This window comes from Rhipicephalus microplus, chromosome 5 (genome assembly GCF_043290135.1).
Source record: "Rhipicephalus microplus isolate Deutch F79 chromosome 5, USDA_Rmic, whole genome shotgun sequence".
NCBI classification, from domain to species: Eukaryota; Metazoa; Arthropoda; class Arachnida; order Ixodida; family Ixodidae; genus Rhipicephalus; species Rhipicephalus microplus.
In genome coordinates, this window is record NC_134704.1 from 45,133,306 (window position 1) to 45,161,233 (window position 27,928).

At 45.9% G+C, this 27,928-nt stretch overlaps 1 protein-coding gene and 1 long non-coding RNA gene across 2 annotated transcripts in view; both read left to right on the plus strand.

Annotated features, from left to right (window-relative positions):
• The first annotated feature begins 11,752 nt into the window (after positions 1-11,752).
• Positions 11,753-14,992, plus strand: LOC142817758 (uncharacterized). Its single transcript, XR_012895341.1, has 3 exons — positions 11,753-12,057; positions 13,028-13,106; positions 13,300-14,992. It is a non-coding gene; the product is annotated as an uncharacterized LOC142817758 (long non-coding RNA).
• Positions 14,993-17,911: 2,919 nt separating this feature from the next.
• Positions 17,912-27,928, plus strand: part of LOC119174639 (uncharacterized) — a 31,759-nt gene continuing 21,742 nt past the window's right edge. Inside the window, exon 1 of the mRNA XM_037425627.2 lies at positions 17,912-18,198. The gene's annotated coding sequence lies outside the window, so the exon portion shown is untranslated. The remainder of the gene's footprint in view (positions 18,199-27,928) is intronic.

Genomic DNA, 27,928 nt, shown 5'->3' on the forward strand with positions numbered 1-27,928 from the left:
GCTGACCCTCCGTCCGCACCGCTCCCCTCGCCGCAGGTGTTGGAGCAGTGCCAAGTAGCTCACGCCCTCCTAGCGGTGCGTGGTGACGTCTCTATCGCCTGCCCCGCGCTCGACGCGTGTCAGCTCTCTCTCTCGCTTCACCCTCCCCACCGCTCGCAACGCTCGAGCCCGCTTCTCACGTGGGCATCATCTCACCGGAGGCACTGCGCCGTGTCGCCTGTAGGCAGAAAGAAATTAGGTGCCTTCTTCCTTTTCCTCATGAACCACTAACAACAATATCTCACCGGCGCCGACAATGTGGAGAGCGCGCCGCTGCTTGCCGCGTGATCGCGCCGATGGGCGGGACGCCGTCGCGGCAAGCTTCCAGCTAGTGTGCGCGTAATTTTCCCGGCTGTCGCTGGCGTTTCGAGTGTTAGCGAAGCCGATTGCGTTCACGAATGGTGACATCAACACCGACCAGGCGCGAGCTAGCGAAGTTGAACGAAAGCGTCAGCAGTGGAAGACGAGCGACACCGATGAAGTGCGAGTCAGAACACCGATCGCGTTCGAGAATACAGACGGCGCGTGGGTGGCACCGACGAGACGCGAGCCAAAGAAGCCGAGTGCAGGCGTCTTCAACGCGCCCGCCTCCCGTGTCTTTGACTTTCAAACAAACGTTTACTCGAGCAAACTATACCACGAGTTTCACTTCAAATCACTCTTCCAGCACGACGCCCGTTTCAACCGGGTCAACACCGTGCGCACCACTGCTGCTTCGCATGTCATCAGGGTTCCCTTCGGGAAGATGGTCCATTGTTTTTTTTTCTGTAATCTAGATACACGCTAGAAGATGCTGCGTGCGTCGGTGTTGCGATGTGAAAGTGGGAGAGCCTAGGGGCAGTGTACGAAAGAGGGAGGGGACGCGCGTGCGCAATGGGCGTCTAAACGCCGTGGGAAGGAAAGAATGCCTATTCTATTCCCCGTATTCAGAAGCGCTCCTTGACTTGAACTTGACTTGAAACCGCCTTCAACGCAGCGCGTTTGAAACGCGTCTGTGCGTTTGTCCTGGCTTGGCACCACCTAAGGACAGCGTGTTCAAAACGTGTTTGTGCTGCATTGAAGTCGGTGGTAAGTGAAGTTCAAGTTAAGCAGCGTTCCTGAATACGGAGTCTATGTTTCAGAAGTTCTCTTCAGCACTGTGGAAGCTACAGGCCCCTCAACCGAAAAAAGGGTGCTTAGCCCCTCCACATGTATTGATTCGCACCGTGTCGTCTGCCCACCGTATTCACGGCGTCTGCTTAACGAATTGTGTTATTATAGCTAGTTTATAAACTTTAAAATGCAGTAAAGCTACTAAACAAACAACTCCACCAGGAACTTAAGATGGCGTTCATTTGTTGCTCTGCTGAAGATTGGGGGAATCTCATGCCAGCGAATAACTTCACTGTGAGGCCGTTTCTCTCTGACCCTGTTCATGGCTATCGTGTGTCTGTTTCTCCGTCGACGCATTGCTTCGCGTGTTCCGCTGAAATGCTCCTCTCTCTCTCTCTCTCTGTTTTTGTTTCCACCGAAGGAGGGCTACGTTTTGCTGCGCAAGCAAGTGTCTTGCTTGCACCTCATAGCTTTGGTAGTGCTGAACCAAAATGGTGAAACAGAGGAGAGGGGGTGGGGGAGCAGCGTAGGTTAGCAGACGCTCCCTGCGTCGGCGTTGTGAGGCGGGAGGAGGGAGCGTCCCAAACAGGCTGCAGACGCAGCTGTTGAAAAGAGAGAAGGAGAAGAGTTGTGCATGCGTAGTTTGAGCGGGGACGCCGACGGCGCGGGACATAAACCCGAACAAGAGATGCCCCACGTCTAAATGTGTTAATCGACAGGCTCAAGCCTGTAGCTACTTTTCAACCTTCACGAAGCCAACTACAACAAACAAAAATGGCAGATCCAACGTACAGTGGGAATCGATGATACGCAAAGTACAAATCAGGAAGCTCGATATTTCGCTTTAAAATTAGCACAACTTTAGGAGGTGGAGGTAAATTATGCCATACATGACTTCCGTGTCCTGGTTATCATGTTTGGATGTGTCGTTTACCTTTGTCACCTATTCACGTCGCGTGATACCAAATTTAGTATATGTGGAGCTACTGATCCATTGACGTCACGTAACACCGAATTTGGTATATGTGGAGGTAGCGAAATGGCCGTGAGCGCATCATGAAGGACCCAATATACTCCAACGTACCGTTGACATGCGCGCACGCTGGGCACAGCGACGCTACATTAGCGAAACGTGAGCATTCTATAGTCTGACGTCAGGCGCGACTGGCGCGACCAGCGTTCGTCGGCGCAGCATCACTAAAGCGCGGCACGACGGCAACCGGTGCGAAATGCACCATGCTGCATTCCGCGCCGACGCGTTACCCAGACAGCACTGCGTCTGCCTGTTTTTTGTGACGGAGGGACGCTGAACACGCTGAAACGTGCATGCTTCGAAGCAACGCGGCGCGGTACGCGCTTGCGAGTATATGGCAGGACCGGTGCCTGGCGTGGCATCGCCGGCTAGACGCGACGAAACGAACGCCGGCGTGCACGCGCGCAGGGTCACGTCGAAATGTATTGGCGCCTTGACTGTGGCGTGTAGTCATGTTCTCACATGACACGCATCTCATGATTATCATGTTAGCAACAATCACATACCCTCGTCATCCACTGACGTCACGTAAAACCAAATTTGGCATATGTATAGCTAGCAAAACGGCCGCGAGCGCATCATGAGTGTGGCATGTAGTCATGCTTTTATATGACACGCATCTCATGATTATCATGTTTGGATTTGTCATTTACTTATGTCGTCTGTTGGCGTCACATAATACCGAATCTGGCACATGTAAAGCTAGCGAAACGGCCGCGAGCGCATCATGAGCGTAGCATGTAGTCATGTTACATGACAGGCATATCATTATTATGTTTTCACCACTCAAATACCTTCGTCATACATTCACGTACCGTAATACCAAATTTGGTATTTGTGACGCTAGTGAAGTGGCCGCGAGTGCATCATGAGTATGGCATGTAGTCATGTTGTACATGACACGCTTGTCATGATTTTCATGCTAGGGTCTGCCGCTTGTGTTCGCCATGCAATCATGTCATACCATACCAGTTTTGCAACATGTCATGTTAACGAATCTACCGCAAGAGCAGCAAGACTGAAATGTAAATCATGACAATCATGTCATGCATGTCAAAATTCTCATGTTATGACTAGTCAAATATACTCTTCATACAGTCATGTTATGCCATACCAAGTTTGGTATCGATGCCATTATTGAAACGGCCAGAAGAGCTAAACGTCGTAGGCGGCTAGATAGATAGATAGATAGATAGATAGATAGATAGATAGATAGATAGATAGATAGATAGATAGATAGATAGATAGATAGATAGATAGATAGATAGATAGATAGATGAAATGCTTCGCATTTAAAAATTTGTTAACGATTTAGAGTACTTGGCACTCTATTGTGGCAGAGCGTATAATGCCGTCCCGTGGCATGTCAAGCCAAGATTCGTCTTCCTCCGTGAAGACTGTGTTTAGAAAAAGTGGTTAACAATTTAGAGTACTTGGTACTCTACTATGGGAGAGCATAATGCCGTCCCGTCGGCCTCAGCACAAACTGACTAGGTCCAATAAGGTTGTATGATGCGTCGATAAAGCCGAATGAGAAAGATTGCGCTAGGCGAGCTTATCCCGAAAAGCCTCCACATTAGATTTAGTTTTGTTTCAGATTTTGGCCTGGCTCTCCGAAGTGTGTTTACTTGTAACCTAGACGATGAAATGCACTGCGAAGAATAAATTGTTTTCATTGCGTCTTTTAAGCAAGCGACAAGAAACATATGGCAGGATCTATATGTATTGCCATATATATTGAGCAAATTTCTGATTCGCTCTGAATATATGGCGTTGTGTACACATGTCCTTGGGAATAATATAAGTAGATGGCGTTAATGGTTTTCACAGCATAGATTGGATTGGATAAACTTTTATTTGGTCCTCCAAAACACAGATCACTGTGTTGCGGGCAGCTCCCACGTGGGGACTGAGATGCCAAGCTCCTCAGCCGCCTCGCGGGCTTGGTGGACAGCCCAGAGCTGATCTGCCAAGGACGAGCTGCGGATTGCCGCCTCCCATCTGGCTGAGGTGATGTGCGATAAATGAGCGAATTTGGTGCACTGCCAGAGCATGTGTTCTAATGAAGCTATTTCCCCACAATGTGGACAAAGATTACTTGGGTATAGGTCAGGGTACATGATGTGTAACATTTTCAAAGTAGGGTACATCCGCGTTTGCAAAAGCCTTAATGTAAGTGCTTGGGGCCGGGTTAGATTTTTGTGAGGTGGAGAGAAAATCCTTCTAGACAGGTAGAAATGTTTAGTGAGCTTGTTATATGTTGTAAGAATTTCCCGGTTATCCCCTTCACCGGTAGAGCGCATCCCCGGGGAGGCGCGGTTGGAGGGTTCTCGCGCCGCCTCGTGTGCTGCTTCGTTGAGATTGGGAGGGGAATCGTTGATTTGTCCAAGGTGAGCTGGGAACCAACTCAGAAGATGATGTGTTATGTTCTTGCCTTGCAGTATTTTCAGCGTTTGTTCACAGACCGTCCCCTTGGCGAACGCCCGTAGTGCTGCCATAGAATCACTGTAGACGACTTCAATGTTATCCATCTTGAGTGCTAAGGCGATGGCCACTTGTTCCGCAATGATTGGGTCTTTCGTCCTGACCGTCGCTGAGTTGACGACATGGCCAGCCCCGTCAACTACCACTGCCACAAACGCTTTCCCATTGGCGTAGGAAGCCGCGTCAACAAATACGACCCCTCGTTCCTCGTTTGAGACTTGGCGAAGTATAGTCCTGGCCCTCGCTACTCTTCTTCCGACGTTGTGTTCTGGATGCATGTTTCTCGGTATAGGAGATACCGTGATAGTCTCCCTGATGTTGTCAGGGATATCATTGTAATTGCGTCTTATTGCTATTGGGTGTTGGCCCAGCTCCTGCAGGATCATTCTCCCCGACCTTGTAGTAGATAACCTTGCAAACTGTGCTCTCTCTTGGGCTTCTGCTATTTCATCGAGCATGTTGTGTATGCCAAGCTCAAGCAGACGCTCGGTTCTGGTATGTATGGGTAGGCATCTTGATAACTTTCCTGAGGAGCACATTCAGTGTCTCGGACTCTGCTCTTGACCAGTTGTGCATTGCTGCCTCGTATGTGAAGTGACTTAGAACAAACGCATGCATCAACCTGATGAGGTTGTCTTCCTTGATCCCATTTCTTTTGTTGGCCACTCTGCGTATGTGGTGCACCGCACTGTCTGTTTTCCGAGTTAACTTGGCTATAGATTTGCTGTTGGCGCCGGTAGACTCTATCAGCATTCCCAGGACTTTGATGGAGTCGACCCTCTGAATGGCATCCCCTTGATTTGTACGGAGATGGATGTCTATCTGATTTAACGGCTTACATCCCCTGGGCTTCGGTCCCCGGCGAGCAGTCCGATAAAGCAAAAGTTCTGACTTGCTCGAGGAGCACTTGAGCCCGGAAGGGCGAAGGTAGTCTTCTACGGTGTCAATCGCCTCTTGCAGAGCGCTCTCAATCTGCCCCTCGCTTCCACCTGTGCACCAGATGGTAATGTCATCTGCGTAGATGCTGTGCTTCAATCCTTCAATGCTCGATAATTTCTTTGACAGTCCAATCATGGCAATGTTGAACAGCATTGGTGAAATCACTGCCCCTTGTGGCGTGCCCCTTGCTTCTAGTTCGATATCTGCAATCTTCATCACGGCTTTCCGATCTGTAAGAAAGGACCATACGTAGTCATAGAAGGCTTTCCCCAGACCAAGCTTGGAAATTGCTTCGAGTATGAATGAGTGGTGGATGTTGTCAAACGCTTTTTCTAGATCTAGGCACAGAATGGCTCTCACGTCTCTCGTTTCGTTGTCGATGACCTGGTGTTTGATAAGCTTCAACGCATCTTGTGTGGATAGTCTTGCCCTGAATCCAACCATATTGTGTGTATATGTGTCGTTATCTTCCAAGTACTTGTTTATTCTGTGCAGTATGGCATGTTCTGCAACCTTGCCGATACATGATGTCAAGGATATAGGCCTCATGTTGTCCAAGTTAGGGGGCTTTCCTGGCTTAGGAATAAGGATCGTCCTGGCCAGCTTCCACTGCTCTGGCACCCTGCCTTCTTTCCATGCTGCATTGATCATATCCTTCAGGGTTTCAATTGAATCGTCATCAAGGTTACGCAGGGCCTTGTTTGATATACCGTCCGGGCCAGGGGCCGACCTGCCGTTGAGATCATGCAAGGCTCTTCTGATCTCCTCGATGTTAAAGTCGCCCTCAAGACCTGGATTTGGCGTGCCCTGGTACTGTCTACTTGGTGGTGCCAATCCTTTTTTGATTGGGAGGTACTTATGCACGAGCTGCTGGACAACTTGCTGTTCTGTAGTGCGCCCTATCTCTTTATGCAAAATTCGAGCGATAACATGCTTTTGATTTGTTTTGGTGGTGTTTTCGTTGAGGAGATGCTTTAACATATTCCATGTCTTGCCATTGCGCATCTGACCATCGACGGAGTTGCAGATTTCGTCCCATTGCTGCCTCGATAGTGCGCGACAATGTTCCTCGACTGATCTGTTTACCTCAGCTATCTTCTTCCTCAGTCTTCGGTTCAGGTGCTGACCCTTCCAACGGTTCAGTAGTGCTTGCTTTGCCTCAAAAAGATGAGCGAGCCGGCTATCCATTCTTTCAACCGGAAAATCTGTGGTAATGGTGGAGGAGACGGATTTGATGTCATCTTTAATCTGTTTGACCCACTGCTCCAAGCCTTTTTCACAGCATATCCACGGTGTGAATTATGATGAGAGGGGCGAAGCGTCCATCCGTGCATCCATCCGTCTGTGCATCCGTCTAACATCCGTCCATGCGTCCATCCAAGCTTCCGTCCGTCCGTCCATCCGTCCTACTGCACACACTTCTATTGGACCAATGCCATCTAGGAAATGAGTCGAGTAATCGTGATGAGACAGTGCCATCTATTATGTTGTTATGGAGATACTGCCAGTTACGCCGGACGCGGGACAAGGTTAGACTAAGAGGAGCTAGCCCTAAAAAGGAAGAGGTGCTCAAGGGTCATGAGGCGCGTGTGACGTGTATTCATCCCTTATGCTGCCCCTCCCTGCTTAGCATCCAGCACACACCTCGGGCCAATAATATAGAGATAAAGTGATTACAGCGTGCGAAAGATATGTATAACTTCGCTCGCACTTGACGGACTCTGAAAATTTTTTCGGTGGTCCATTAGTGGGGCAAAAAAGTCATTTATCAAAGCCACTTGATGGTTACTTGTAAAAGTGCTACAGGGCCCCTTTAATAATATCTTGCTATCATCTGCATGTAAATCACGATGGTTGCCGCTGATGATGTGATGTGCAGAAACAACAAATAATGTCATACGCCGCAGTTCAGTAGGATAGCAGCACCTGAACAAACTTGGCAGGTATTAGTAAATGGTGCGTCGATTATGATGAGTTAATTAATTACTCTTTTTGTATGGCCGCGTCACAACATTGTCGTTTTGTTAATGGTGTCGTGAGGCATTCGTTTTCCTGCCGGTCATCTGAGAGAACCATGCACGTTAAAAAATTGACATGCTGTGCAATAACATAAGTTATATATGCGCAGAAAAATAAAATAAGTGAAAGTACCAAGGCCTTGCAAACGGTATCACTGGCTAACAGCTCAGTGACAGCCGGAACAGATTTTTTTTTTTTACACGTGGGGTTGTGAAAAAAAACACTAATAAATGTAGAGTATCGCCTGATAGAAACGCGACGTCGTTTTATTTCGGTAAAACGACTGCTAAGAGCGATGACTCGTGACAATCGCGTCATGATACGCTGACAAACAAGCAGTGGAAAGAATATTTAATTAGCAACCCCAAAGAGTCTGGGAATTTGATCAATTAATCTCGAGTTCATTTTCACTATGTATTATTTTATAGTATCATTCAATTTGATAATTCGTTTGAATAGAAGTGCATTTTTGCCTTTTCATATGCGCATGTACAAACATGAGCTGTGTCATGTATTTGTGTTTTCGTTATGCATACTGTTTCAAGGTAGTGTTTCTTATATATTGTAACGAACAAATACAACGCTAGAAGCTAAAACAGCCATTTATTTATGGCGAACTTGTGCCGTCCACTAAACACACAAGGATTGTCCCGAGCTCGCTAAAGAAAAAACCTCGTCAACCTCTTCTTTTTCGTCTCCCCGCGTGCCGCTCCTTAGAAAACTGCCAGCCTTCTTTTTCCAGCGCGTGGTGTGGTGACACGTGCAGCCAGCGTTGCATGGTGCGTTTATAGCTTGGCGTGTTTGGCTTGTCCGTTGCTGTGGCAGAATTCATAGCAGCAGGAAGCGGCGCAAGACTTTAGCAGGTGCCTAACAACATGCGGCAATATATAAATTATGTTCTTTTGTATTCCTTCTTACTTTGTTCTCGCATATTATGCCGCATTCTTTCAGTGTTTGCGATTTTACATTATGTCTGCAGTTGAAGTTTGCTGCTAAATTTGTTGATATTTTACTTGCTTATGTTATGCGTTCTTTTACTTTTTCTGTTTTGCTTGCTTGTATTTTATTTCTTTTTTACATCACGAGTCTGCGGCCAATCTGCTCAGGGTCAGGAATCCCGTCAAGCTGTTTTTTAGCAGCTTTTAATTCCTGTCTCTGCATCTTTTTCACTTTTTATACTGATTTACATTTTGTTTTGTGTTGACCATTGCCATTGTGTGAAAACATTGAATCACTGTACTTCAACATGATTGCTGAAAAAGATTGCTAAATAAACTGAAACTGAAACTGAATGTCGCCACATGTTGGCCCGCTAAAAGAGGTGTTCGCTCTAATGTAAGCGTCCTAGTCAAAGTTACGCCGATATGACGCGAATTGTAGACGCTGGAATTGAAATTAAGCGTGCATTACCTAGCTGTCAATTTTCGCGTTTGAATCCATGAGTACTGCTTCCCCTGTGTGAAACCGAATTTGATATTTCTGTCTCGACATCTAGAGAAAAATAGAGAAAGCTCTTTACCGAAAAGCGCAATTCATAGCCGCCGTTGACTTGTCTGCATGCTGTTCGGCTGCGCATGAGATGGAGGAGGAAAAGTAAAGGAAGAAGGAAAAAAAAAGGGGGGGGGGGTGATATTTCGAAGCAATAAAACTAAAATTAAAACGTCCTCTACCTGGCACAGCATCATAGTCTTGATATGTGGTGTGCTATAATTTCTGACACGTCCACCTTCTACTGGTGATAAGGTCTGTTGTTGTCACCCTTTTTAAAACACCAGACTGTTCGAAACGTGAAGTGGGGGAGTAATGGTGAAGGAAAAGGCAGCCCGGACGTTGCGCCCGCGACTGTTAGCTTATCCTGTAATTTAGCGACGCCGCAAGAAACTGTTGTCTCGAGAGCTTTCCATTATCTTCGGCGGCCCAGCACCCTTGAACGCGAGAGAGTTGTGTGGACATTCTGTTTATGGCAACCGCTCACTGAGGTAACGTAAACAAACTGTTGGGGCTGCTGCGCTTTTCCTTCACCTATTTATTTATTTATTTATTTATTTATTTATTTTTTGAAGTGCCTTAAAGGTCCAATCTGAGCACACGGGCCAACAGCATTCCCGCCTCCATCGAAAATGCAGCCGCCGCAGTCGGGATTCAATCCCGCAACCTGCGGGTCACCAGCTGAGTACCTTAGCCACTAGACTATTGATTAAGGGGTGCATAAAACGAATGACAAAAAAAGTGCCAAGCATGCATCAAGTCGCGCAAGGCTTGAAACAACGAAACTAGACGATTCTGAAGACGATTCGGGTGTCTTCAAGGCTTTTTGTTGTTGTTGTTGTTTCTAGGTACTACAGCTGGGTAATGCAGGTACAGGTTGCTTCTAGGCCGTGGCTAGGCTTTAGCTAGGTAATGCTAGGTTGTTTCCACGTTGATTCTAAGCGCAGAGAGGTTCGAATCAAACCACACGCAGTCACAGACACGACGCGGACGTCCGAACTCCAGGAATAGAACGTGGCAATGAAACGGCGCGTCCGCACCTCTCGCATATTTATGGTCACGTCGTCGTTGGCGTTGGCCTTCCATCTCTTCGTGGTCTTATAGCGGTCGCCGTCGCCTATTCCGCTACCTATAGTTGCACGCACTCAGGTTTTCGGCTGCGGCGTCTTGGCTTCGCAGCAATATGTTGTTGAACTAACTGTGGCTGTCTTCATTTTCAGCCCCGCCGCGGTGATCTAGTGGCTAAGGTACTCGGCTGCTGACCCGCAGGTTGCGGGATCGAATCCCAACTGCGGCGGCTGCATTTTCGATGGAGGCGGACATGCTGTAGGCACGTGGGCTCTGATTTGTGCGCACGTTAAAGAACCCCGGGTGGTCGAAATTTCCGGAGCCCTCCACTACGGTGTCTCTCATAATCATATGGTGGATTTGAGACGTTTAACCCCGCCTATCGAAAATCTTCATTTTTAGTGAACCAGTTACGTGTGGTGAAAATTACCCTACTTCTGTGGCACATACCCGTTATTTGATGATGATAGTTCTTCGGTCTGTCGGACAAGTGAGTGAAACAACTTTATTGTCGGTCCGGCATAAAGGGTGAAGATGTAGGGGAATCAAAGCAAGACTCTAGCCTGCCCGGACGTCCCGAAGCAGCAACCTACTCGCGTCAAACCCGTGGGCCCGCCGCTTTCAGCCGCTGGCGTTCTAGAATGCCAAGCATGTGCTGGACCACGTCCCTTTGCTTGCCAGACTCTTGGCTCATGATTTTCACTCTAAGCCAAAAATGGCCAAAATGGGAGCAACGGCTGTTTTTACTCCTTCAGACCGACTGTTACTCTCCGAAAAGACCAAGCGGAACAAGATGGCCGACTTGTTCGAGAATGGGGGAGCAACTGTATTCATCTTAAGTTTGTAAGGGAGCAACGGAAGGAGGAACCGCTGTAAATGCTCTCGTCACGCGACGGTTACTCCCCGGCAGGACACCGCACACAAATATGCATGCCGCCCACATTGATATTCATGGGCCAGATTATTGTTTGTTCTGTGTGCCAAACTTCACCAAACCAAAACAGTGATTTATTTTAGCATCCGTAAATAATAAGATAGCAGCGCTGGCTGAACACAGAAGGCCTGAGAATACAGTACGGCAAACACCTAACACACGCAGCAGCAGAATGGAGAGTTGGCACGTCAAAGCGGACCGAACGCCGAAACACGTGCAAAACAACGATAAAAAAAGCCTAGACACGCCGTTCGTCCGCGAAGTAAGGGCGTCAAAGTCGATCAAGCACCGAAACACGTGCATAAGGAGCCCCCCCCCCCCCCCCACCCAAATATATCGGAGAAGAAAAAAAAAAAAGCGGACCCAGACGCGCTTCTCATCAGCCATTCACTTAGTAGCACGCTTCACCGTGTAGTTTGAGGGCAGAATGACAAATCTGCGCCATCTGCGCCCACACGACAAGTGTGGCGCTAGCGTAGCAAACGATGTAAGTTACAAAGTAATTTTTATTTAGTGTTTATGTTGACTAGCACTAAATGAAAATTACACTGAACTTTTTATATTTATTTATGAGTTTTAGTGTACCTCAGTTTTTTTTATAATTGTATTAGGAAAACACACTGAAATTATTGCGCTGACGCCTGTGCTGCCACTGCTCGACGTTTTTTTTTTCGGCGCAACTAGGTTCGCGTTCGCACTACTTACTCATTTTCATATGGTCTGTGGTTGGCGAGCACATGGACGTGCGAGCTTGTGAGCTATGTTTTGATCGTGTGTGTGTGTCGCAGATTTGCGTTTCTACTTATTCGTGATGAAGGTTAGTGTATATTTATCTTTATGGAGCGCGAAGTAGTTGTGGATTTTGCTGCTGGGTGGAACAAACACATCGTAAACACGTCTTCAGCTATCTGCAAGCCTGTTCGCTCGTCGGACAAAGGACTGTGCATGCATCAGCGTGCAGGTGAGTGGCATTTCCAGCAACATTTAATGCTCTTACAATACATTGTTGAGTGGTTGCGCTATTGAAAGAGAAATGATTTGCTCTTATTCTTCGTATCCATTGCTAGCCGTATCAGACTAAATTACCTCTATTACCGCCTGCATACCCTCTTGCTTCCCCTGTCACCACTGCAGTGCCAGTGTACTTTTGCAGTTAAAAGTTCATTTCCGCAACACTACCTCGCTTGAAAAAACATTGGGGCGGGGTTGTAGCTGCATTCATACTGGCACTTTTCTACCATTGGCTTCATGTAATGTTAACGGCTGAGTGTTGGGGCCTTGGGCCGCATTTTTTAGAGATGTAAAGTGTATGTAAATCAGTAAGTGAACAAATCATTGTCGCATCACTTCACTGGCATAGCCAGGCGGTTGCGCACAGAATTTTTTAGGCCGGGCGTAGGGAGCCCAAATTGACGACCATATTCGCTTGCCCGGCCTTTTCAGATAAGCGGACCCCCCCCCCCCCCTCCCCGCACGCCTGAAAAAAAAAAAATCTGCCCACATCACTGCGTCACTTGCTTCACCTCTGCGCTGAACGTACTATTTTATAAGCGCACCATCAAGCGAGCAGTTTACATATTGACAGAACAATTGGAGGAGGAATGACCCAAATCTTTCAGATTTCTTTAGTGATGCAAAACCTTAGCAAAACTGAATATTGTAAAAGACAATCATAAATGCTGTATTTTCTCGTTAGCGCTGTCATTATTCTGCATCATGAAATCTTTATGCGCTGTGAAAACTTGGCATGCCGTTGAAGTCACATATCGACGTTAATACCAATCGACGAAAATTTCGACAACCTCAATAACGCCGTTTGGGATTTGCCGCATGCACATAATTAGGCTGATTCCCACTTGGCTGTTCTTAACCTGACTTCACTGCTACCAAATGAAACAATATTTGATGCATGTCTTTTACTTTTTTTTCAGGGATATGACACAAATTTGGTTATACTGCAGATAAAGATGCTCCCAACGATGCTAAAGTACAGAAAGCATGTGAATTTTGGTAAGTGCAGACTTTTTGTACTACGTATAAGAAAGCATCGCTTTCTAGGGGCAAACTGTGCATGTGTTGGCCAGAGAATAGTTCATTATGCCACATGGTTACACTGGCACTGACAATTCGACATGGCTCCGCTGGCCCGTGTGTGTGCTCACACTGTTACCGTTAAGATAAAATGTTTATGTTTTCATTGCAGGGATTGCTGTTTGTACTAAAAAGCCAACTGCCAAGATTTGTTTACGCTGGTACTCCTAAAAGTATGCTTTCCCTATTTACATGGATTTTGGCTTGCACAAAGCATAACACTTGGGCCTAGATTCACAAAGCTGTCCATGCGCAGGCCTTCATAACAGCGTTTCTTGACTTGCCTTTACCCTGTTTTCTGCAGATGTTTCGTGGGTTTAAAAGTGCCACAGCATGTTGACCTCCCCCACTCTGAAATATTCGCGTTCAAAGTTCCGCAAGAGTGGGCTTAACTTTCTTGTGCACCTCTTTGCTAGTCCAAGATACTGAAGTGTTATGCTCTTACTAGAGGTGGCAGTGTTTCTAATGTTTGTATTTCCATCACATTGACCAAATATGCGATCTTGGCTTGACTGGTAGCACATCCTCAACGAATGTCTTTGTGGCACATGTAGAAGGCAGTACAAAATAAATAGGCAGACATTCACACCGGGAGCTAACTTCTAATAATGCTTTTTTTTTGGAAACCATGGTGTGCTTATTCCAATTTGTCTAACAAGCAGTAACCTGTTTGGCTGTTAACCAACAAGACGTTGAGCTAATAAAAGCTTCACATCTTGTTGCTCTCAAATATATATGTATTGGCAAGCTATCTGTGACACTGTCAAACAAAGAATCAGAATATCTGTGCATGCCTTAAGATATATTGCTTCGTTTACATATCTCGTGGCTGTGACTCGTCAACCGAGTGAACAAATGCACCCTAGTTTTCTAAATTTAAAGCATTTTTTGAAGGTAGCACGGTCTACATTTATTTGTCTATAGTTTTGTCCAGCCGTTTGCGTCAGGTACAAAGAAATGTACTGAAGATTATCATGTAGCCTCTGCAAATGGTTGCTTTCAAGCAGGCTTTGCATGCTTGGCTTGTGCCTACAGGCATTGCACAATTCAAGACGCAGCAGCGTATGATAGAACAGTAGAATCGAGAGCAACTATGTGCACGAGCTAAATAAATATTTTAACATGAGCGGACAGTACGTGTTATTTGCCACACACTTGACCTCATTTAGAATGCCCATTGGTGAATGGGCTCATAGAAATGTCACTCAGCTGTGTATAGGAAACAAGTTAACTGAACCTAAGGGTATCTTTAACTGCTACAAATATGCCTTGTTGAGGTGCTGCACATTTTCTTCCAGAATATTGCTGTCTGAGACATCATGTGAAGAGCGTCTACCACATCAGCATTTATATGGCTTGTCAAGTAACGTTTGGCCGAACCTTCCTTTTTTTCACATTTCGTTTTGCAGTAGACATCCTAGAATGTAAGCGCTGCTGCAGTGTGTGTGACTCATTGTTATGAATTGATTCTGGCATGTTTAACCTCACACTTCTATTTTTTTTCTTGCAGCAATGAGATGCTTCACATATGCCTGCGGTGACGTTCTACTGCGCTAGCCTGATGGAAACACCAGCTGCGAAACTTGAGTTCTTCAGAATTGGAGAAGTTGCCCTTCTCTCACCAATGATGACACAGACTGCCCTATGCTAGAAATTCAAGATTGTTTTTCCACGGATGAAGCAGAAAACCTTTGATGTATTATGGTGTTTGTTTAGTGCTGGCTGTGGTGTGGCGAAGTCTACTTTTACGTGTGGTCACACGTCGCCTCATAAAAAGAACAATAAAGCATTTATTTTCCTTTCAATATTGTCCACTTTTTGTGTTAGAAGCACCCAAGCAGTGCTCTTCCAAGGAGCTCTCGCCATGTGTTAAGCGTGTGACAAGCATACTCGAGATAAATACTCATTTCCCCAAGGAGTAACTGGAAGCATGTGCACTTGGTTTTCAGAGAGTAACTGCGAACACGTGGGAGGAACGGTAAAGAGTAACTGTTGCTCTTAGAAGAGCAACTGGTGGGAGTAATGGTTGGTCGGCAGGGAGCAACTGGTGGGAGTAACTGTTGGTCTGCAGGGAGGAACTGGAGGGAGTAACTGTTCATCCCCCGAAGGAGGAACTGAAAGGAGAGCAACGGTTCCTCCCTCTGCAGTTACTCCTTTTAGGAGAGTAATGGGAGTGGCAATGCAATTGCTCCCTGAAAGGAGCAACCCCTATACCCCTGTTGCTCCGTTTTGGCTTAGAGTGTTGATGCTCATGGTAGTTTGCATTGCTTCTTGGTTACCCGGAGGTGGGTTGGTTACAGGAGGTGTCTCTGTGTGGCTCGTGCCGTCTCGCAGTGTTGGCATATATCTGTGTACAAGTAACCATATGCTGAAAAGCTTCACTGGTAAAATGAAATTATACGTGGTTTATTCCTCGCTTTTAAGAATCGGTATAACACGGAAATGAAGCATGTTTTCGCAAAGGTAGTTTTTCGATGGAGGCGAAAATGCTGTAGGCCCGTGGATTATGAAGCGTGGAAACTTGGGCAAGTTGCTAGGACATAACTGAAAGCAGGAACAGCGCAACCTAGAAGTAGTTACTTCGTAACTACGGAAGCGAAAAACAAGGACAAAAAAGAGGTTGAAAGTCAGCGCTCTTTTCTGTCCCTGTTTTTTGCTTCCGTAGTTACGAAGTAACTACTTCTAGGTTGCGCTGTTACTGCATTAGGCCCGTGGGCTCAGATTTTTGCGCACGTTAAAGAACCCCGAAGGTGGCCGAAATTTTTAGAGCCCTCCACGTACTACGGCGTCTCTCATTATCATATCGTGGTTTTGAGACGTTAAAGCCCATATATCATCATATCATCGCAGAGGTAGTCAAGCGTTCATTCTGCGTTGTTTCACCTACAAGGGTGATGAAATGAGTGCTGCGGTAACAAGTCTCAACGTCACGCGAAGAACGGTACGCAGCTCGGCGACGCACACCTCGACCACAAAACAACACTCAAAATGAGCCCACACACAGGACGAGCGTAGACAAAGGGCTGCCACAATGGTTACTTTGTGGACGAGCAGCGCGCTCCTTTCTAAACGTGGCCGCGGCATGCAGCGAGCGAATTGACGTTCGCGCTCTCTCTAACTGCTGTCAACGCCTCCTCTAGAAAGATGCCTGAGGAATGGCTCGCGCTCCCAGCGTAGTTGGCCTGCCTTCAGTTTTAAACAAGCTCCGCGCGGTGGCGCTCGCGACTGACACTATCATCACGGCAGCAAGCGGTACCAGCTAAGCGTTTTTCATCTGCGGCCCATAGGGGCGCGTCAGTCGAGAGTTGTTCGAGACCTGCAATTGTGCGTCACTGTTTCGGAGGCTATGCAAAGTGTTGCATTGTTGCACCGTCCGCCACAGGTGACGCTAGCGACCGAGAACATTTTCAAAATGAAAGAGGAAAAGGGTGTGGCAGCGGGTTTTTTTTTCTCATGCGGCAAGCATCTTCCTGGAGGAGGCGTTGCTACTACAAAGAAAACTTGCCTTCAAAGAAAACTTGAAGTAGGTTACCCTACTGGCGGTGGAAGCACAAGAGGTACAAAGTACCCGAATTCCGAGACAAGCGCGCGCGCGAGTGAGCCACCATGCTAGAGAACATCTATGCCCACTTTGATCACGTCATGGGGAGGCGCGTTCGCACAGCGATGCAAGGGGTGGCGTGGCACGACGAGCGCGCGCGCACCTATAACGGGCACCCGTCGTGCCATCTCGCTACTGATTACTAAAACGCGCTGAAGTTTCTGAGCTCTGAGGACCGCTAGCGGTACATGGTGTATATAAATCGTTTGCCGTTAACAAGTTGCACAAGGGTCGCTCTGTGTTGTAGTGGCTAGCGTCGCGCGCTGAGGAGCGCGAGGTCACAGCTTCAGCGCCCCGCTGCGAAACTTTTCTTTCCGTTTTTTTTCCTTTGCAACCGTGTTAGTATATATTTTACAACGTCATATCCGTGACGGAACTACGTCACGGAGCTTCCAAAGCAGTGCTCTAAGTGAGAAATGCGGCATAAACGCTAATATTACTACGTATGTACATTTGAACATTCCCGCCTCCCACGAATACGAGTATACAAAGTTAAGGTGGAGGTCCCACTAATGTCATCCTGCCAATAGCTCTGATCGAGCCACCAGACGACGCCGCAACACCTGATGACAACACCGCATACAAAAGCAATTTTACGCAGAGTTTTTCCTTGGAAGACCAAGAGAAAACTCTGTTCACATATATTGTTGGCTTCATATGCTCTAGGGAGCAGTTTTATTTTACAGCGAAAGCTGTTTTGAGATCACAACTCGGGTCACGCGCCACCGTAGTTGTCCGCCGCTGACGCCGGTGTTTGTAACCACATCGCCCGAAATCAGAAAAAAAAAACCCTAGAGCCAACGACACAGTGCGGCTCTAACCTGGACCCGCCGGGCTCCAACCCAGCATTCTACCACTGAGCCACGCCGGTGCTTGGGACTAGCTGACAAAGTTTTAGGGCGCTTATTTTCCGTAGACTAATTCTGTAAAGACAGCCTGCGCGCACGAATTTTCCCCAACCTAACATTTTAACGCTTAGCGTTAACACTGATGCGCATGGCGGTGGTCGAAAGGTCTGCCATGAATACTCGGACATGTCCGTCTCGGAGGCCTCCAGGCCTCGCATCGCAGAGCTCGCACGCAGGGCCGTGGAGGCAGCTCGCCCGCAGCTGTTAGCCTCCTCTCCTCGCCACGACAGCGCGTGCCCAGAGCAGCAGCAGCAAGCAACTTTCGCAGCTGGCAGCTGCGTCTTGGAAGAAACGCCACCGCCAACAAGTGCTCCGCCCGCAGGCCGACGTTGTCCTTATCCCCGCAGAGAGCGACGACGAATCTGCCGACATTATCGCCGCGTCGGCTGAATGGAAGCGAAGAAGTGAGTTCTTGCGCGCGCTGATCTTCGAGCTCGTCTCCAACACACGTCTACACTGCTGTCACAGCCATCTCCACCCTGCGAGTGAGCGTCAGTGTGTGGTAAGCGTGCACACTGTTCTTTCACGTTCTTTCTACGCTTCTCGCCATGGTGGTCTTGTTATCATACTCGACTGCTGCCCCGCAGGTCGCGGGGTTGAATTGCGGTGGGCGCACTTTTCGGTGGAGGTGAGACTGTTTGAGGTTTGTGCACTTGTTAGGTGTCGTATTCGTTAAAGAACGCCATACAGGTGGACGAAATTTTCTCATCTTTTCATGGCGGCGTCCCTCATAATTATTGGGACGATAAGCCCCAATGCTCATTACCTATGTACTTCGCGGTTTAATCACAGGGACCCCTGTTAGTTCGTAGAAAAAGGCTCAGGTAGCGTGCTTACATATTGTTGCTCCTGAGAGCCCTGAATTTCAACCCGCCTAGTTCATGTCGCACGAGCTAGCTTTTTAAATCATTAAATAACGATGTTGAGAGAACTTTTAGTATGCAACATCCCTTCTTCATGTGCAGACCTACTATATCCGACCGTTACTTTAGAACTTTGGCTCGCCACGTGAAGATCAGAACAACCGTGTGAGTGCCAGTCGGTGAACGAAACTCCCTCGCGGGAGAAGCAATGGCGGAACTTCGGTTGTCTCTCTTCAAAGCGCGAGTGGAGGAATCGTTTATAGCTGTACGCCCAACCGCCGCTACTTTGCGGGGATCATCAAAACGTTCATATACAATATATTATCATCGAGAGAACAGGCAAACGTAATATTTATCTTGTTTCTGCGAGATAGGGCCCCGTTTGTAAACGCGACTTGCTGCGCCGTATCGCGAACAGCATCGTAGAGGTGGCGCTGTGCATCATCACAGTATGATGCACTGGCCGCATCAATCTTTTTATAAGTCAACCTTCAAGGGAAGCTGCTGAGAGTACCTGAGACGTATGACTTGCATTATGTATAGAGGAGCGTATGGCTGTTGCGCATGAAAGGGCGAGCCTTTATGAACTTTAAAAGTATTCTCTTTCTTCGAGAACGTTCTCTCTCTCTCTCTCTCTCATACGTATATGCATGAAAGCCATCAAACGCGGAGATAGAGCAAACGTGGGAAAAATACCATTCATTTCTACCTTATATTTGAGTCGGAGAGGCGGCAGTTTTCTTTGTGTGTGTGTGTGTGTGTGTGTGTGTGTGTGTGTGTGTGTGTGTGTGTGTGTGTGTGTGTGTATATGTGTGTGTGTGTGTGTGTGTGTGTGTGTGTGTGTGTGTGTGTGTGTGTCTGTGGCGGATAAAGAGACAGAAGCCGGTCCTCTGCCGATGCGTGTGTGTGTTGTTACGAATGTCAAACATAACTTCGTTGTTATGAATGTTAGAAAGCAGTCCAGTCAACACTACACATTCAGCAGATAGATGTCACTGCATCAGGAAAGAAAAGCAGAAGTCTCTGCAAGAAGCTGGCAGAAAAGCGAAATGGGGGATCACATGCATACGCTAGCTGTTGTTTCATGCCTTCGCTATTTCATGTTATCCTGTCTTCACTGTGTGCGTTACTTATGAGTACACCTCATTTTTTTTTTTCAGTGGAATCATACAACGTGGCTTACTGAATATTTTTTTCACACCTTCACAAAAAACGTTATTTCTCTTTTTTTCTTTTTTGTTCAGTGTAGGAAGACAGACGCCTGACTAACAGTCACTGGTGTTTCTTCATAAGAAAAAAAAAGAAAACTTAAGGTATCTTCCCACTGATAGTACCGATGCTGAAAGAATGGTGAAGCATAGTGGCTTTCCTTAGCATACTAGGCAAGCCTAGCTTGGAGATAGCTGCAGTTGAGCCAAGATATAGCCTCCGAACTGTAACTCCGAGGCATACAGAGAAAATAACACATTTGCTTTGTTGATATGTATATTCGAGAAAGTGTTGCTGTTGGTGGTCTGACGAAGTTGACTGCCTGTATAAATAAGGTTTCAAAAAAAAAGGAGGTCCCGGACACGCGAACCCAAAACATGCCTCCACTTACTATCCCCGATTAGTGTTATACTTTTCAGTGTTTTTGTCGCTGTAGGAGTACATACAACTGCAGAGTAAGGACAGAAGAGACGAAGGTGTATCGTACCAACGTTACTAGATTCTAGTGACGTTGTATCGTACAGTGCTTTCAACAAAAACTGGCCCACCGCAGTGCACTTCGCTACTGATCCTTACAATGTGCTTGTCTAAATTGATAAACTACTTTTCTCATCCCCGGACGAATTTTTGGTCGACGTTCTATCTAAACACATCCGATGACGTTCGTTGGAAGCGACAACAGATTTCTTCTTGTTTCTCCCGCTCCCCGTTATCTTATCTTGGTGCTTATCCCAGTATTAAAGCATTATGATCCTCCGTGCAGTGTGGGAAGGTTTGAAGTTTGTGTCAGCCAACAAACAACGAGCTCCGTCTTCGAGTTGTAAAAAAGAAAGGCGCGGGTTTGTTAATGGGACGTCATTAAACTTATCGTGAAGTTTCCATCCAGTCGACGTCGCGCATATAGGGCTATCAAAGGCGTATGATGGCGGTGTCCTTTTCACGGGCGGAGGAGACTAAAATAGCCCTCGCCCCAGTACATGGAATTCGGCGCGATGGAGTCTTCGAACTTCTAAGTGTGCCTCAATGCTCTACGCAACTACAGTCTGGCATAGCCAATGAAATGCAGCTTAACTGATTTCATGGCAACCCTTTAGTCTAGTAGATGATCGGCGCAGAACTGTATTGCTCATGCATTGTGTACCAACACGCGCGGCTGTTGAGCTCTTGGGGAGGTGGTAAAAACATTATATTTAGCCCATAATGACAGCCTATTGGTGGGCCGGCTCGATGTCGCGTAGTGGGGCCGGGAGCTTGTAGCTCTCAGCGACTCTTAGAGCACAGCCCACCAGCTGCTTTTTCTGCACCCTCAAAGGGCCAACGTCACGTTGAATAACAGTAGAACGACGTGAAAACGACACGGAACAAAGCATTATTTAGCTATTTTAGTGAATGAGTGCCGTAAGATACGTTAGCAATTTTTTTCTTGATGGAAGCATTGAAATAAATCTGGGACCTGCGTCTCGCAACGTATTGGTACACAGCTAAAAAAATAAAACCTTCCATTTATGAGAGGCCTAGGCAAGGCCACCTAAACCTACTGGTTTCTCATAATAAAGTTTATTCCTCCTCCGCCTCGTGATTCAAGGAGGTTAGTGAAAAAACGTCTAATCTATTTATTTATTTAGTTAGTTTGTTCGTTAGTTCGTTCGTTAGTTAGTTAGTTAGTTTGTTTGTTTGTTTGTTTGTTTGTTTGTTTGTTTGTTTGTTTGTTTGTTTGTTTGTTTGTTTGTTTGTTTGTTTGTACATACTGCAGCCAAAGATATATAGCGGGAGCAGAAAAAAAGAAATGTTTTTACAGATACATCACAACATCGCAGTGGTAGTAATATTTTTTCTAAAGGGAATTCGCGTACATTACCATGTAAAACACTTCAACTCTGAATTGTATGAGAGAAAAAAGTGTACAAAAACAAGTCTGAGCGGAAATAACACGGAATAATGCATTTTGCGGCAACACAAGGACGAGCGCTATGTTTTCGAAAAATAAATTTGTGGTTATTCGCAATGCCCACGAACTATAGCTGGCGTGCTATACGATTCAAGATGGCGTCCGGAGAATGGTCAACCGATTTGTTAGCATATGAACAGAGAGGACGTACAGACCGTGTCTCTTGCACTGACTAAAGCCATTTACTGCACTGAAATTTATATGAAACCAAGGTACTTTCCGAAACCATGGTATAGCTCGGCATCAGGATATTTGTCGTGGCATAAAAGGTTATATTTCAGCTCCATTACCGAGCACAAGTGATGATTTGCGAAAGCCTGTGCAGGCTGCAGAAAACCTCGTGAACTAGAATTGACGTATGAACTGAACGGCTGTCCGAGGTAGCATTTACCGAGCCTTCCTGACGGGTCTGCCACAGGAGTAGGCTGTTAGCGAGTATACCGTCATTGCTGCTGCATGGGACCCAATGTTTAACGTGATGATGGTTCGTTAACACACTGCGCCGTCTTCATTACTTGCGTTCAGTATCGGGGAGTTGCTTCTTCAACGAAACACAAGCATTTAACATCCCATTGAGTAGCGCATCTGTCACAGCCATGCTGAGAGTCTATAGCCATGCGGGATTCACTGCACTCGGATGTTGGAGGTTCCATCAGCCCGATCGAAACATGAATATCGAAAAGAATACACACATGTGCTTTTCACGACGTAGGAATCGCCAAAATTTGTCGAACAGTAATGCCCTTCGGAAGGTGCCGGTAATACATGGGAAGTTAGCGCAGAGGCGTGGAGTGTAATCCTAACTGCACGTTTCTAACTAATCATTTCGCTTCGCGGATCAAGCTCGAGGGTGTAGGCGGCATGTGGCTTTCCATGATATCCACAGTAATATTGCGGTACATTTAATGTACAAGAAAAACTATGCTGTTATTATGACCTCGCTGAAAAATATAATACATTAAATACAATCAAGGAGACTTATGAGCTCGAAAAAAAAAAAAAACATTAGCGCATGAGGAGACGGGAAGTGCGACTCGCTGCTCACGAGTTGGCAGCTGATCGTCTATCTTCGCTGAGTCTCGTTGCGTTCACAGCCATATACGTCCAGTAAAAAATCCTTGTCGTTGAAATAGTTTATTTAAACATAATTGTTGAAAGCGATTTGAAGAGTTCCGTTCGCTGAACGACTTCGACAAAGCCAACAACACCATACACGTATCACCACGTTGTTCCGCGGACGCGGTGAAGATTTTGCCAATTTCACTCAGAGACTCGTCAACAGGCAAATCGCTTCCAATGTGCTGCCATCTATCAACAAACGTACGGAAACAAGCGGCGCAGCGCTGGCCAATTTGAGATAGCAAATCATGAGCCCGCGCGACTCTTCGCGTACAATGTTATGTGATTCATAAATTACACACGCACTTACGAATGCTATAGGCAAGTAAAACAAGGTTAGTTTTAGCCGAAAATGTCAGACGTTAACATTTAACTAACCTACGTGGCTACACGTAAACGTCGCGAAGCTGATAAGTGTACGCTATGGGGTATCATCGAAAGTGCGAGTTGCCGCGTATTTTCGCCAATACTTCGCGTCTCGCAAGAACGAATCATATTTATCGTATCACGGAGGGACTGGTTTGTTCCTTGATGCAGAAAACATGCAAATTGGTAGTGTTTGTTTGTTTAGAAAAAAATTTATTGTCAGAAACGTCAATAACACTCAACGGAACATTTTCTTCTTAGACATATTCTAACGATGATGATAAAACAGACGTCATCTACATGGACATGGATATGAAATGACGTTGAAAGAACATGTACATTCGAGGGTTCCCACAAACACAACCACACACAACCCGGTTGTGGCTTGCGTCGTGGTATTGTAGGCGTAGCTTATGAACGGCAGAACCAGGTCTCAATTAGAGTGATCCGGTGTGACAATATACTGACTCTAGCAGCTTGATACCCTTTTTTTATGATGTGAGTTCCACGCGATAGATGCTTACTTCAGTATAAGACGTATTAGGGTTAGGTAAGTTAACGATTTTGCTTGTTTGGGAGCGGAATGTATAGCGTGTGCTGCAGAAATCCCAGGCGTTGAACGGATTCCATTAGTATGAGGGGATCAAGACATATTGCTACATGCATATTCTACATGCATACACGCGTAAAAAGTGCTCCCATATATTTATATTACTTAACGCTGTTTAGGGATTGGTTGTTGCAAGGGCGTAAACTAAGTTATAGAATGGCGGTTTAAAATGATAGAACGACAGTTTTACTGGAGTTGATGGTGGTCATCTACCATTGTTTGCAACAGCCTGATTGACATTTCATCACACAATATATGACACAGTCACCAGCATGCAAACGTATTTTCGAGGAACTAACAGAATGAAGGTAATTTATACATAGTAAAAACAGAAAGGAATTGAGCACGGAGCTTTGTGTCACACCGGATGAAATCCCTACTGTGGGGGATTCACTAGAGTTTAAAAGTACGCACTATCACCGTTCGGAGAAAAAGGACGGCAACAAGTTAACAATGGAAATATCATTTTAAATGCTGAAGTTTGGTTTGAACTACTGTATCAAGAACTTCGGAGAAATCAATAAATAACGCGTCTGCTTGATCACCATCATCTGGTCAATGACTGATGGGATGAGCAAATTCAAACAGCTTAAAGACTGTGCTGGGACCTTATCTGAAACCTTGTTGACCGGCCCATAGGAAGCTGTTAGAGCTGAGCAACTCGCCGATATGTTTATATAGACAAGATGCTCCAGTAACTTGCCGCATTGGGATGTTAAATAAATAGGACTATAATTTAATATAACGCACTTATCGCCAGATTTGTATAAGATAACTTCATCGGCTTCCTAAGAACTTGGAACAACAGCTGAGAAGAATTTTTTAAATAATGGTAGTGTATTCGGAAGTTCATAAAGAGTAACGTAATTGGTAAGATGTAAGAAAGTCATCTGGGCCTGTGTTTTCTTTTATCAAGGTTTGAAATAAGGTTCAAGATGCCTTCCTCGCTGACTTTTATTTTATCTATAGAAGTGTCAGTACCATGATCGGAAGGGAAAATCTCAAGATCATACACAATAAAAACTGACCTAAAGTAATCGCTAAAAAAATATCTTTGAAACTTCAAGTTAATCACTAATATTTTGACCATTAAATCTCAATGAATTATACGAGACACTGGAAGGTAAGATGGTATACTTTACACCATATGTATTAAATACCAACTGCAATTTTAATACCTGGAAGATGGAGGTCAGAGTGGATAAATGTGGATAAAAGTAATTACGCCTCCTCTTTTACCACAGCTACGATCAGATTTAAGGAGTCTAGAACTCGGTGTGTTAATTCGGCATCGCATACACAATTATTTAGCAATGTTTCTGTTACACTAACAATTTGGGGAGAATAAGTCCGAATTGAGGACAGATATTTGAGAAACTTGTTTAACCGGCTTCTTGCATTAGCATTTAAAAGGATTAGACTATTGCACGGAAGTAGTGGCCACCACTCATTTAATATGAGAGAGAGAGAGAGAGAGATATGAAGAAAAGAGAAGTAGTGAACAAGTGCACGTGGTAAAACTATTTACAACTTAGGTATCAGCTAACTTCTTTCATTCTTTCATTATAACCTTCCGACAACACCAATTTTAGATAGGCAATTTATTAATAGCAGTACAGACTGATGCTGTTATTTCCGCTAAAAGGCACATTGGAGCGTGTTTATATATATATATATATATATATATATATATATATATATTCAGAAGCGAACGGGGTGGAAGGAACAACAAAGCCGGACAGGAGGCGAACACACACGCGTGCACAGAACGTTGACTCTCAATATATTTTATCAACACGAAGTGACCCACCAAGCGAGCGTTGACTCCCATAGTTGAGTTCACCAACACCAAGTAACGTGTTAATATAAGTGCGACTAAACGTCAGCACTCTGCGCGCGGGCTCGCCGGTGTTCACTTCGGTTATTTCTCGTGGGCATTTTTTTTTTAAGATGAAAGAGGCCTCATGCAGCTTTCTCGCGGTGCAGTGACCCCGTGCGAAACAAGACAAGCGAAACAGCTGTGTACAACTATGTGCGACCTTTTCTGAGCGAGATTAATGAAAATTAGTGGACCACCTAGCCAAGGAAAATATAGGAATATCCGTTGCAATAACTGTGAAATACGTGAGAACGAAAAGTGAATTAAAAGACAACTTGCCAGCGGCAGACACCGAACTTGCAACATTCGAATAACGCGTCCGATGATCTACGAACTGAGATGCAACGGTCATTCTCCTGTCCGCCTCGTCGGGTACCGTATTTGCACGATTGTAACGCGACCGCAATTAGAACGTGAGAAGTGACGTTTTACTGCATCCAGAAAGAAAAAAAAAGGCATTTCGGTGTTGTATTGTTGCGCGAGGGACGTCTTTAGGTAGGAAAACCTAGGGAGGAAGGGAGGAGCTTGCCTTACGTTCGAGTAAATGCGGTATATCTGCGCATTTAAATCTGAGAGATTTAATCAGCACCACTCGTTACTACGACAGCAAGTTTGGAACACTTTTTTTTCGGCCTGCTGGTGCCACTTAGCGCCTGAACATTTTTACGAGTTAGCAACTGACCCATAATCACTCGCTTACTACCTGAAGGCATGAAAGTTGCCAGAACGAGACGATTGCTCTTGATGATCGAAGGAAGAAGAATTCTTGCGCCTGTTTTTCTTTGTTAGATTGGCGTGGGGAGAGAGAACTGCCTTCTGTGATGTAATTATGATGTGAAACGATGTCGTCATGATGACAAAACTTTTTTTTGTAAGGTAATATTTCAGCCACTCACGATGCGGGTCATATCATTAGCGAAGCTGGAAGATCAATGAAAAAAAAACGCTCTTAGGAAAGACAATTTTTGTGAATTTGGCCCCTGATTCTTGAGGTTACGAATGTTTACGCATCAAGAATAAAAGATAAAAGTTCGAAAAATAAAAGAAATGTGAGATGAAAAATATTTGGGGAATCCCTATAAGCTTCGCCTTCAAGAGCTGAACCCGATAGCGATATCCTGTCCCTAGTACGTAGTTCATCCGCTTGGTACATACTGTTTATTTTATTATGTTACTCGAGAAGTTGAAATTATGGATTACTACAACGTAATTCATAAAATTCAAAGTGGCTCGTGTCAATTACGCCTTCGCATACGGCTGCATTTTGTGTTATGGGTAGCATGCTTTAGAGCACGGGCATTTATACGCGTGAAATGTTTTTGAATACGCGAAGTGACGTGTACGTCTTTTGTAACGGGTGGCCAGCTTAAACCGCGATAATCGCATGTTCTAGCGCCCGATGGCACCGTACGCTTGTACCACGCATTATTAACAGTGATATTACATGTTGTATTGTGAAGCCTGTACACGGGACGCGTGTGTTCCATAAGCATTGGAGGTGTTTTCACCGCATTTCCAAGTATAAGGAAGTTATTTTCGCTCTATTTTTAAGCATACGCGTGGCTGTGTGGCGGCAAGCACCAAATAAGGTCTTGCATGAAATGTAAAGCGCGTGTGGCAAGCGAGCCAAGACAACGCACGTCGCGAAACGGACAGTACGCCAAAAAGACGCACGTGTACCAAGCTGCTAAAATAGAAAACGCCGAACGAGTATATGCTAACTTCGACAATGACTTTCAGAAGAAAGGGAGAGAGAACAAACTTTATTTAATTAAAATAGCTAGGTTTCGGGGCTGATAGCGGTGGCCCCTGATGGCTGGTGTCCTTAGTCCGGGACACCGCAATGCTCAGCCGCTGCTCTCGCCCTATGATAATAGGGCCCGTTGGTCTTTCAGTCAGGAGCCAGCTGCAGATCCACAGGAGGGGGGGCAATACCTTCCTCAAGTCTGTGTCAGCAAGTCCCCCCCCCCCTTACTTCAGTGCTCGTAGTCCACTTCCTATCACCACTAGGACAAATGAGTGCAACCACTTTGAGCACACACTAACAGCATTTTCGATATCAAGAGGTTTTTCTGTTAGTATAAGCGTATGACAAAAAAGGAAGTCATGTACACACACCCCTCTCTGGTGTTTGTTCAGGCGGTCGCCCGCCTTAAAGTGACTGGCTGGATCCGCCCCTGTCCAGAGCAGTCGCGTATAGTGATCTCCCATGCCTCTCGCGTGGGGTATGGCGAAGGT